We start from the raw sequence: 10,331 nt of genomic DNA on the forward strand, positions 1-10,331 counted from the left end.
GAACATGTCAAGGTCCCCATACCCGCAAGCACCACCACATTCAGAGTTTCAGACAACAATTGCAGCAGATAAAAACCCTTTTTTGTTTCTAGGTAACATAGTACAGAGAAGAACTGACACTGAACACATAATGTAAATGACATCCCATGTGATCTTCAAAATTCAGAGTATAGTTTTGATGAATCTTCAGAAGGAAAAAAAACAGAGTCGGTTTCAGTGTCTAGCACCAATTCATCATTTATATACACAAATGCCTCAACTGAACACTCCTGGACAGCACTCTCTGGAGCTCCTCAAGTGCATCAGATGTCCTATGAGACATGACCGAACTGGTCGAGCCTGCCGCGTTAGACTCAGCCCTTGAGTGGGACGAATAACTAGAATCTCGCAGCGGGCGTGCACTTTTCAGCAAATGAACCTGAGAGCCGACTGCCACATCTTGTGATTTATGGGATGACGAGCTTGACTAATCTCTACCTTCTTTTCCATCACTGCTCCTGTAAGAATGAGCTTGCATTAGTTGAATGAACAAGGATGGCACATGATTTAAGAGAACATATCATCATATATACATTAGGAAATAAAGATACAAAATTTATATGGCAATATCGTTTCGCGCTTGAGAGTTAAGCATATAATCCACGAACCAAAAAAAAGGAAATGCGTTTTGTGTTTCAGAGCTAAGCCCGAGGACAGAAAATGAATAAAATTATAGTACCACTCATGTTCTTATGTTTGGGGAGAAATAATATTGGCGGAAAAATATAGATACAATGAAGATAACATTTGGTGTTCATTACATGCAGCGCACAATTTATTATTATGGTACAGTTACCTTTGTTCGTGAAACTGAATCTCTCGTGGAACGCCTTAGGCCTCTTCTTAGATGGAGCACCTCTCAGCTTTATCGGAATTGGATAGAGAACTTTCCCAGTAAAAGCTTGGTTTGCCCTGAAAAATATGCAGGCAATGGACCAAATGTTCTGGACGCAGTATTGATGTCATTTTTGCCTTTGGAGTTCTTTTTTGGTTAAGGCCTTTCGAAGTTGACAAATGTACGGTATCCTTCTTTAAAGCACGTGTAAAGCCGCCTGAACCGAGTGTGTGTGCCTGGCAAATATTTCACCTCCTCCTTCCTAATACTGAACCCTTTGACCTTTACATACTCATTATATAACTCATATCCTCCATCCTCACTTCTGAAGGTCTTGCTAACTACAAGACAATAGTCTTCACACTCCTCGTCGCGAGGGCCTTGACCATCCATGTCTGAAAACCACAATCGTAAAAATAAGATTCATGTTACTAGTCTAGTAAAATGGATATGTTGTTTCAAGTGATAGGTCAAGAAACTCTCATACATTTAGCAGTCGTGACAATTCATAATATATATGCACCATTCAGCTGGTCCATGACCAAAAGCAACGGATGTCTGTGACGAAAAGCAAGGGATGTCCATAAACAACTACTCAAAACAGTAGGAACATATTTAGAAAACACATTAATCAAAACTCGTCGGTATGCTTCCCAAATACAACGCTGCAGCTATTCTTTACTTCCCGAGGCTGCAGCGACAGCTAATGGAGAATGGGGCAATTCAGTTTACCCACAAAGGCTAGAGTGTTTCTTTTCCAATTCTGAATGGTTCATTTCCTCCATCAAAAAGCCATTTTATTTGCTCCTGCTCCCTATGGTGATTTGCTCAACGATTTCATATCTCTGCAAATCACTTCTGTACTATTCTCTCTAAAAGATGCAATGAAGAGCCTAGTTACAAACCTAGGATTAGGCCCATACCCACACCACATGAACAGCACCCTCATGGCTGGAATATCGACATGGACAAAACAAGTTGCAGCACTGCCGCCCTGCATCCACAATACTGTGTTCATTGTCGCTGCATATCCGCGGATGCTCGCCATGGCATTCAAGCCTTCCAGATGCACCAAGTGGCAAGCCATGCCTATTTTTCCGTTGGCTGGGTGGGGTGGTGAGAAATATGCTACCTCGAATCGGCGTCTGCCTATGTTGCGCCGGCGGCGACCTGCTGCCGGCGATGCAGGACCAGGCCGCTCTGGCGGCGGTGGGGGTTGCCCTCGATGCTGGACGAAGGGGAGTCGATGGCACCTGCGGGGGTTGCCCTCAGGAGTACGGGTTGTCGATGGCAGCGGCGGTCAGTGTCGACGGTCGCGCTCCAGTACGACGGGATGATGTTGGCCCAACTGCTTGGCCAATTGTTGGGCCGGTTTTAGTATTGCTAATATTAATATTTTTTCCCTTATGTACGTCTTGTTGGGCTATTGGACCTAATCTAAATATGTTAATCCTGACCGTTGCCTATTCTTAAGTGTGGTAAAAGGTACTATAAAAGAAGCCCAAACCCGTGTTGAGTAGCAGCATCTAAAGGTATAATAGATGCCCCCCATAGGGGTCTCACAACGATTTGAGCACGTGGACCGTTGGATCTTTTCATCGGTACATCTCGTCCATTCGTTTTGGGCACTCCTCTTACTAGCTAACCCCATGCAATGGCAAATTGTTACCCGCCTCCGGCTGCATGTGGGCCCCACCTTTGCCGGCCCCGCATGTCAGCCACTGCGACTAGGATCTCTGTCAGTGCACATTGGCGTCGGGCAGTGGATCTCCACCCCGCAGGGGTATTTTCGGTATTTCGCGTGGCCTAGTATAAAAAGCGAGCCCCCAGGGCAAAAAAAAAAACCTAGCCGCCTCGCTCCCCCGCCCTGCGCCCGCCGCCTCCTCCAGCCGCCGCCCCGCTTCGCTTGCCCGTTGTCGTCGCCGGCCGCCGCCTCCAACCGCGACGCTTCGAGCCGCCTCGACCTGCTCCTCGCTCCCCAGGTCGCCGCCTCGAGCCGCCGGACAACGCGAGCGCCGGCCGCCGCCTCGACCCGCCGCCAGCCCCTCTCTTCCCAGTTCATGCCGCCGACTCCCCATGCGATCTCCTCCCCTTCCGCGGCACTGCCATCCTCGTCCTTGTTCGTCGGCAACCGAGATGCAGAGGGACAGAGGAGGAGGCATGCGACCTCTTCCCTTGGCGACCGAGCTACAGGGAGACCCCGCCGTCGTCCTCGACCTTGCCGTGCCGACCTCCACCGTCTCCATCCTCGTTCGCCGGTACACAGGAGGCTGCAGGCGTGTACACGAGGTGTTTGTGTAAATGTCAATGGACAATAGTTTGCATTCATTTGTTGCATTTGTTACTTTCCTTCGGTTCAAGTATTGGTTTAGGAGAGTGAAATATATGCAGGTTTGAAATGCCAAGCTCTCGTTATGGTTGGGTAGTAATACTTGAACAATTAGGCATTCTTGTCCGCGGTTTTATTTGGCATGTACCATGATGTGATGTTACAGCTATTGCTTTGCTTCTGCTATGTTAGGAATGGATACTGGAGCTGTGGGAAAGGATAAGCGCAGTTGCGCTCAAGATCGGCCATGGGGAAAGTGGGAGGACAGTGAACATGAGCTTGTGTGTGAACTGGCAGCTCTACCTGCTCTTTCTGTAGGTATGAATGAGTCTTCCTAATCCCCTAATTTTATGGAGCAAGATCTGTTTGTTGCTTTTGACTTAGTACAAAAATCCCTACGATGCTATATATACTATTGTCATATATGAATGCAGTCTTCCTATGCAAACACGCAAAATTTGGATCTCCCCAATGGTGGAATCATACTTAGCCATGGCAGGGACTTCTCAACTCAGGCAAACAGAAAATGATAGATACTTACTTTAGCCCAATGTTATTTCAGAATGGATTTTAGCTATGAAATCAAGGTAGGGATGGCTAAACCGGAGAAAATACGAGATTTTCTGAACAAGCTCATAGACCTGAAATATAGTGCCTTCGATACTAGACAATATAGTTGGTATTCTTCATGTCATAATATTGTTATTAGTATCTCTTCGAATTATTTTTAGCGATGCATGTGATCCCTTCTATCTTCTTGCTATGTTGTTGCTCTTCTCTTCTCTTTCTTCTCTTTTGAAGTACTACTATTTCTAATGGTAGGGGGCATTTGAGTAGACATAATTTCATCTTGGTTCATTGTACTCACGCATCTGTTTATGCCGCATGGTTACACAAGTACTAAAGTAATATCTGGTAGCTGCATTTATTTATTATTTGCAAGAACTAGCACCTGCATCATTAATATGCTAAAACACAATATTTGTATCCTGAATTTCAAACATTCAAGCACATTCTCAACTTTCCCCTGTTTTTTCCTTTTGAAAATGCTTGAAACGGGTACCATGAGATGCGATTTGCATTTCTGAATGTGAGAATGTGAAGCAACTTCGGGCAATGTTCTAAATTTTACATTTAATGTGATTCCCATGTACTATGAGATGTGATTTGCATTTATGCACAGTTATGGCTTCTGTATTGTTGCATTTGCATGTGTATTAGTAGGAATCTTACTGAGCACTCACACAGATTTGGGTGTCAGAGAACATTTGCAAATTTGTCCCCTGTTTCATTATCTATGAGTGCCAATTTGATATATTATAGTTTATTTGGTTGAGAGGTAAATCCATCCGTGTATTTCTGAATGTGAAGATTGGGAAGAACTTTGGGCAGTGTTCTGAATTTTATTTTTCGTGTTCCTGCAGATGCAGGCTTCTTTTTCTACATGAATAACAATTTAATTAATTATATGTGATCTTCTTTACATGCTGCTAATGAACCATCGGGTCCTGATGTTGTGTAGGATGTCTTTGCTATGTCTCTCTTATCTATTGTACTATAACTTGTTCTAATTTACAATAGAATGATCAGTGTTAAGAAAGAAAAATGTATTCGATGTTGTTTCTTGGTTTGTGATATAGAATAAGTTCTGTTTTAATTCTCCATTTTGCATTTTGTTCACATAGTAAATTAGTCACATGGGCAGGGTCTCAATCCTGATTTATTTGACTTGACTTTTTGTTTCTCGGGTTTTTGGTGTACTCGCTGCATGGATGTTGCTATTCGTCGTGTATAAATCAAGCTTTATTTTTTGTGGTAAAAATAGACGGGCCATGCTAGAAGAGACACACGCCGCTGCTCATGCTGGTGCGCGCCACTCCATCTTCGGGAGCAGCGCAGGCGGGCACTCATCCCTCTGCGCGCCGCTTCATCTCCAGGAGCAGCGTATCCCGCCACTCGTCGTGCCATTTCTGGGTAGAGTGGCTGGTGGCTCCCTCTCTCTGTAAGCGCTAGGGAATGATGATGCTGGCAGGGCTACTAGCTATTATTTTGCATAAATCAGCACTGTACTCAATATCTTTTTCAACCGGATGTCGAACCCAGAGGTAATTGCACTTCGTTATATTTGACATGTGGGTGGCATGGAAGAGTCTGTACATAAGAAAGAAATTACATGTAGAATCAATTATTTATTTGCACCGAAAAAGAGAGAATCCTAATGTGTATTTAGCAACCATTTACATCATCTTGCTTTAAGATTCAGAGTTAGTTACTGAAGAACCAAAATGTAAAACCTGTAAGAAAAAAAATCAGAACTTGGAGTGGGAAAGTTACAAATTGTCATGGTTTACAAGCAACACTGAAAAATGCTATTGGCTGAACCGTTCATTTCTGAAAACCTCCATATAGATAGATACATCATTTTATCTTGCTTAGGCTTGAAGCATTTATTTCTGCAAGCTTTTATTTTCTTGGTCTAGAAAAAATGATTAATTTACTTGATTTCTTTACTGCCCTGTCTATCTCTTTAGTCTTGGAAATTATTTTTTGTACTTGATTTATCTATTCCCTCATTAATCCTTGCATAAAAGAAGAACTTTTTATCGAATCTAAAAGCTCTTCGACTGCACCATCGATGTTCAATTAGACTGTATACACATATTGATTTATTTTCACGGGCTGATAGGCTATCCCTTATGTTGATTTATTTTCACTATAGATAATTAATGGATAATGTGTCACTCACAGAAACCTCTTTCACTTATGCATTTACAGTCTGTGTTCTGCTATCTTTATTGTATATGATTTTTTTCACATATAGAGAATGAATGGCTAATGTGTCACTAACAGAAACCTCATTCACTTATTCATTTACAGTATGTGCTCTTGATACTTTAATTCATACAAGAAAATTGAGCACGAGCGGATGATACATATGCAAAGGTATAATTTGGGCACAAAGATACTGTGTACTATTTTCTAAAGAGTAGGTTATAGTCAGGTCTGATCACTAGCATATTTTTTTGCAGAGGTTGAGATGGGGATTGGCTGAAGGTGTAAGTGGTCAAACCATGGGAAGGGTGCAGGATATATTGATGTTCAAGGAGGTTGACGCACCGGCGATGCCCTCATAGGAGCTGCTCAACTAAGCCTGAACCCAACGATGGTATCTAGGTAAGGTACCAAACTCCGCATTACTGTTTGTGTTACCAGCTTCTGCTTTGTTCCTTCACTTGTTGTTATATAAGTATATTCTTCATTCGTTGGACTTATTTACTCAGAAAATTGGCGAGCCACCAGAAGTGCCATTCGAAGAGGAAGGCACCTCACTGATCTGACCATTCTTCTGAGGTTGGGTTTTTTTTTGAGGTTTCTTCTTTTTTTACTTTACAAGCAAAGTTATTGAGAAAAAGGTCTGAACATGCTCCGGTAAAGGTACAGAAATCCTAAACCTTCTACTAGCATGTTTAGCGATGTTCTGCTCTCTAATTTTTTTTGTGAGAGCAAGGCAGGTGCAGAGGGGCATGTCATGCATTTAGAATGGAACAATTACATGTGTGATCAGATACTCCTCTAATTGCGAGTGTTGATGCTCCCTAAAATTAATTCTCGAGTTTATTTTGTAACTTATAAGGCCAGACTCATGGTTCTTTTAGTTTTTCTTATAGTGTTTAGTTAGGTTTTCACCATATTACTGATACATCCTTTGTCTATATTGTTCTTTGCAGGGAAGAAATAGAGAGAAGAATCAAACATTTATATGGATCTTTTGGGACATGCATATTTTATCCCAACGCCACTTTATGTGGCTGTTTTGTTTCTCAACTCCAGTATGCAGTAGTGTAGATATTCATTTGCACTGAAACTTATATTTTGCCTTCTGAATATTGGATGAGTGTGATACAACGGAAGTTTCTTATATAATCCACTATAATTTTGTTAGGCTTAAAGGGTCGCTTGAATGCTCCCATGGTTAAATTATTATAATCGTTGGGGGCAATAACTTTTACCTATATGTATTTGTACCATGTATTTGCACTTATATGTAATATATTCCCCCTTTTGGCACTTATATGTACTATATTGTTCTATTTTACCATTTGGTTTAATCCACATGCCATGTTGAGTTCTTTTGGTCCTCTTCATCAGAATGGATTCACTCTTTTTTATTGCTTGCTCATCGTTGATTTTTATATATCTTTAATGTAGCGTTTCGCAAAAAGGGAAGACATGATTGTGCACATCATTCTATTTAAAACTTATGTTCTCTACTGAATATTTCCTAACTGATTTGTATCATTGTTATGCATTAGATTTCAATGTGCTTTCCGGTGTGCTTAATCAGAGTGTTAAACATTTCCCCTTATGGCTGAAACATTTCGTTCTCAGTTTACCATGGCTACGCTGACCATGAGAGGTACATGCTTATTGCAGTTTTGTATGTCACTACATAATACTGGTAGCCTATGGAATTTCTCTTCTTACTAGCGATTCACTTGACGGCTTTTATACAGAATTGTAAGAAGGGTTTAGTGTTCGTCCGGGCCCATGGAAAATGTAGAAAAGTATGAGTAAAGGTAAACACATCCAAGTAATAATCCCCATTAAATATATGCAGATGCAATGCATTCTAGAGCTATAAAAATCCTCATTCTTAAGCACTTCAGGGTAATTAGTACCTTTCCTTCTTCATAAATTATTCATACAATCCTATATTTTGAGTTGTAATTTTGTGTTCCTAGAATAGAAGAACTACCGATTTAAGATTATTGTGTTCATTTAAATTTGTGCAATTGTATTGTCTTAACGCATGCTGATTACGGATTAGCTTATTTGTTCAGTCAATAATTTTGTTGGTTTTACATTTTATCTAAATAGATGATTTCTAAAATTTAGAACTCATATTTATCTTCAAAAAATGTTTTAGGTATATGTTTTGTAAGGTATGTGTTCTATGTTAGCGACATTCTCCTGGAAGGTCAACGGAAACAAAAGGAAGTGTATTACATTTTAGGTATATGCTCTTCTTCATAGCAATCTTCTTGTAAGTAATTTGAAGATGTTCATTCCTCTTAGTATATTGTAGTTTGAACTTAAATGGCTGGTCTTGCAATACTAAAATCAGGAACTACGGAGTCCCACTGCACTTGATCCGTGAGCTCTACGAGACTTCTGCAGCTTCAGAATCTTCATTTCAGAATTCAGACTATGTACGCTACAAAAAAAAGATAACTTCTAACATGAATGAACACTTTGTTACAGGAGATAAACTCAATGTGTGATTTAGTTTTTCCATATATACGCAGGAGCGATGCCACATTTATTATTTGCTGTGAAGCGATGAGCACATCAAAGAAGCTGCTTTGTGGGCACTTGTTCTATGTACATTGTCGTAGAACTATGTGGGCACTTTCCGTGAACAAAGGATGTGCAGCATCAGTACAACAACATGGAGATCAACCAGGTGGTTAGCCTTGTGAGCTTCTCTTGGTTTTATCACACAATTAATCCATTTTTATGAGTTAGTAGTAGTTTATGATGGACAACATCTGCAGGTTTTGGTTCTTCAGCTTCAGAAGGAGCAACAATGCAACAAGTGAGAACGTGAACATGCGCCAAGCAAAACTTGACGCTACTGCTTCAGCTGCTTCCTTATATGGGAGAATGTTTTCTTATCCTCGAGCAAGTACACAGAATAGTTTATATTTTCTGGAGTAGTTTAAAGGGCAAAGTTCTTCTCTATATGAAACAATTTATCTTTGGCAATTTGCCATAAATAATATGTACCGACTATTCCTTCTATATACAATAGCTCCTGGTATTCCTTAACTATTGTTGTTAGTATGGTAGTACCTATATGGTTATATCAGAGCTGAATTTCTTTTTTCGTAACTCCAGGCATGCTATGCCTTTTTCTACCACATACAATTTCTTTTTTAGCTGTACTACCTAGAGTTCATAGTCATGTCAATGTATAGTTTTGTTTTCAGGCTCTAGAGCATAATATAGGATAAGGAGCATCCATTATTGGTATTGTTTCATATAACCATTATTATCTCTTTTGATGTGTAGTGTGAGCTTCGTTGTGCCTAGGGGCATACATGGTTTGTGGTGCCTAATTTAACTACTACTCCGTGGAACCCTGGTGAGGACGTGAGATCTCCCTTTCGCATGTTCACTATGTCCAGTCGTATGTCCCAAATTAAACCACAATCTCTAATGTTGTTAAGTATTAGAGGTCAAAATGTAATATCATATTGTTCTGTTGGCCAAACTGTCAACATACTTTTGTCCTTTTGTCCTGATCGCCAAGTACTATCAGCATAAGAACAAAGCTAAGAAATCTACTGCGTGGAGGACTATCCAGAAAAAGCGACGGACTGATGCAAGACTGCAAGATACATGATATGTTGTGTTCTTTTGCTCTCTTGGTTAACTGGTAAGTCTCCCCTAGATCCTCTTCATCAACTGATAATTCTTCCCTGTATCCAGTTAAACAAAATGCATAATTATTCACTCTTCATTTAGTGCTTGCTTATCATCGATGTTCACAAATGTATATAAAATGAACATTGGCACAAGTTTTACGGGGTCGTGCGCCAAGGCGCACATCAAAATCTAGTTGGAAGAAAAGGTGCGCGACTCTTGCGATTTTCTATAAAGAGGGCAAACCAACAATTAGGCCAAACTCGCTTCTCAAGTCGGTTTGCCACCCATAATCTATTTTTAATTGCCAACCAAGCAAATAACCTGATTTTGAAATGAACCCAAGACTCCCAAACCGTCTTGTTCATGCAAGTAAGAGTAGCATCAACAAAATTGAGCTTTGTATGCTGATTCTGAGGAGTATTTCCCTTGAGGTTCCACACAGTATAGTACTCCTCATTCTCACGGAGTTGCTTCTAATCTCCACCCATAGGTTAATGAATTCAATTATGCAACCAAAACATCCAGGTTTTCTATAGACATTTTTGAAGGAGGGACTCCGGGTCATCTTCAGATATTTTAGCGGGCGTCAGACCCGGCATCAGCAACCTCACATCGACACTATCCTAAAAAGTTCTCCTTTAGCCTAGATAAATAAATAAATAATGATAACGAAGGTAAAACTCGCAGTCACACTGCAAA

General features: G+C 40.7%; 1 long non-coding RNA gene across 1 annotated transcript; it reads left to right on the forward strand.

Annotated features, from left to right (window-relative positions):
- The first annotated feature begins 5,859 nt into the window (after positions 1-5,859).
- Positions 5,860-9,227, forward strand: LOC127308545 (uncharacterized). The gene is made up of 9 exons (XR_007856645.1): positions 5,860-6,146; positions 6,233-6,377; positions 6,485-6,554; positions 6,932-7,620; positions 7,718-7,780; positions 8,131-8,217; positions 8,329-8,413; positions 8,510-8,667; positions 8,759-9,227. It is a non-coding gene; the product is annotated as an uncharacterized lncRNA (long non-coding RNA).
- The last annotated feature ends 1,104 nt before the right edge of the window (positions 9,228-10,331 follow it).

The sequence above is a fragment of the Lolium perenne genome, chromosome 1 (assembly GCF_019359855.2).
Source record: "Lolium perenne isolate Kyuss_39 chromosome 1, Kyuss_2.0, whole genome shotgun sequence".
Classification (NCBI taxonomy): domain Eukaryota; kingdom Viridiplantae; phylum Streptophyta; class Magnoliopsida; order Poales; family Poaceae; genus Lolium; species Lolium perenne.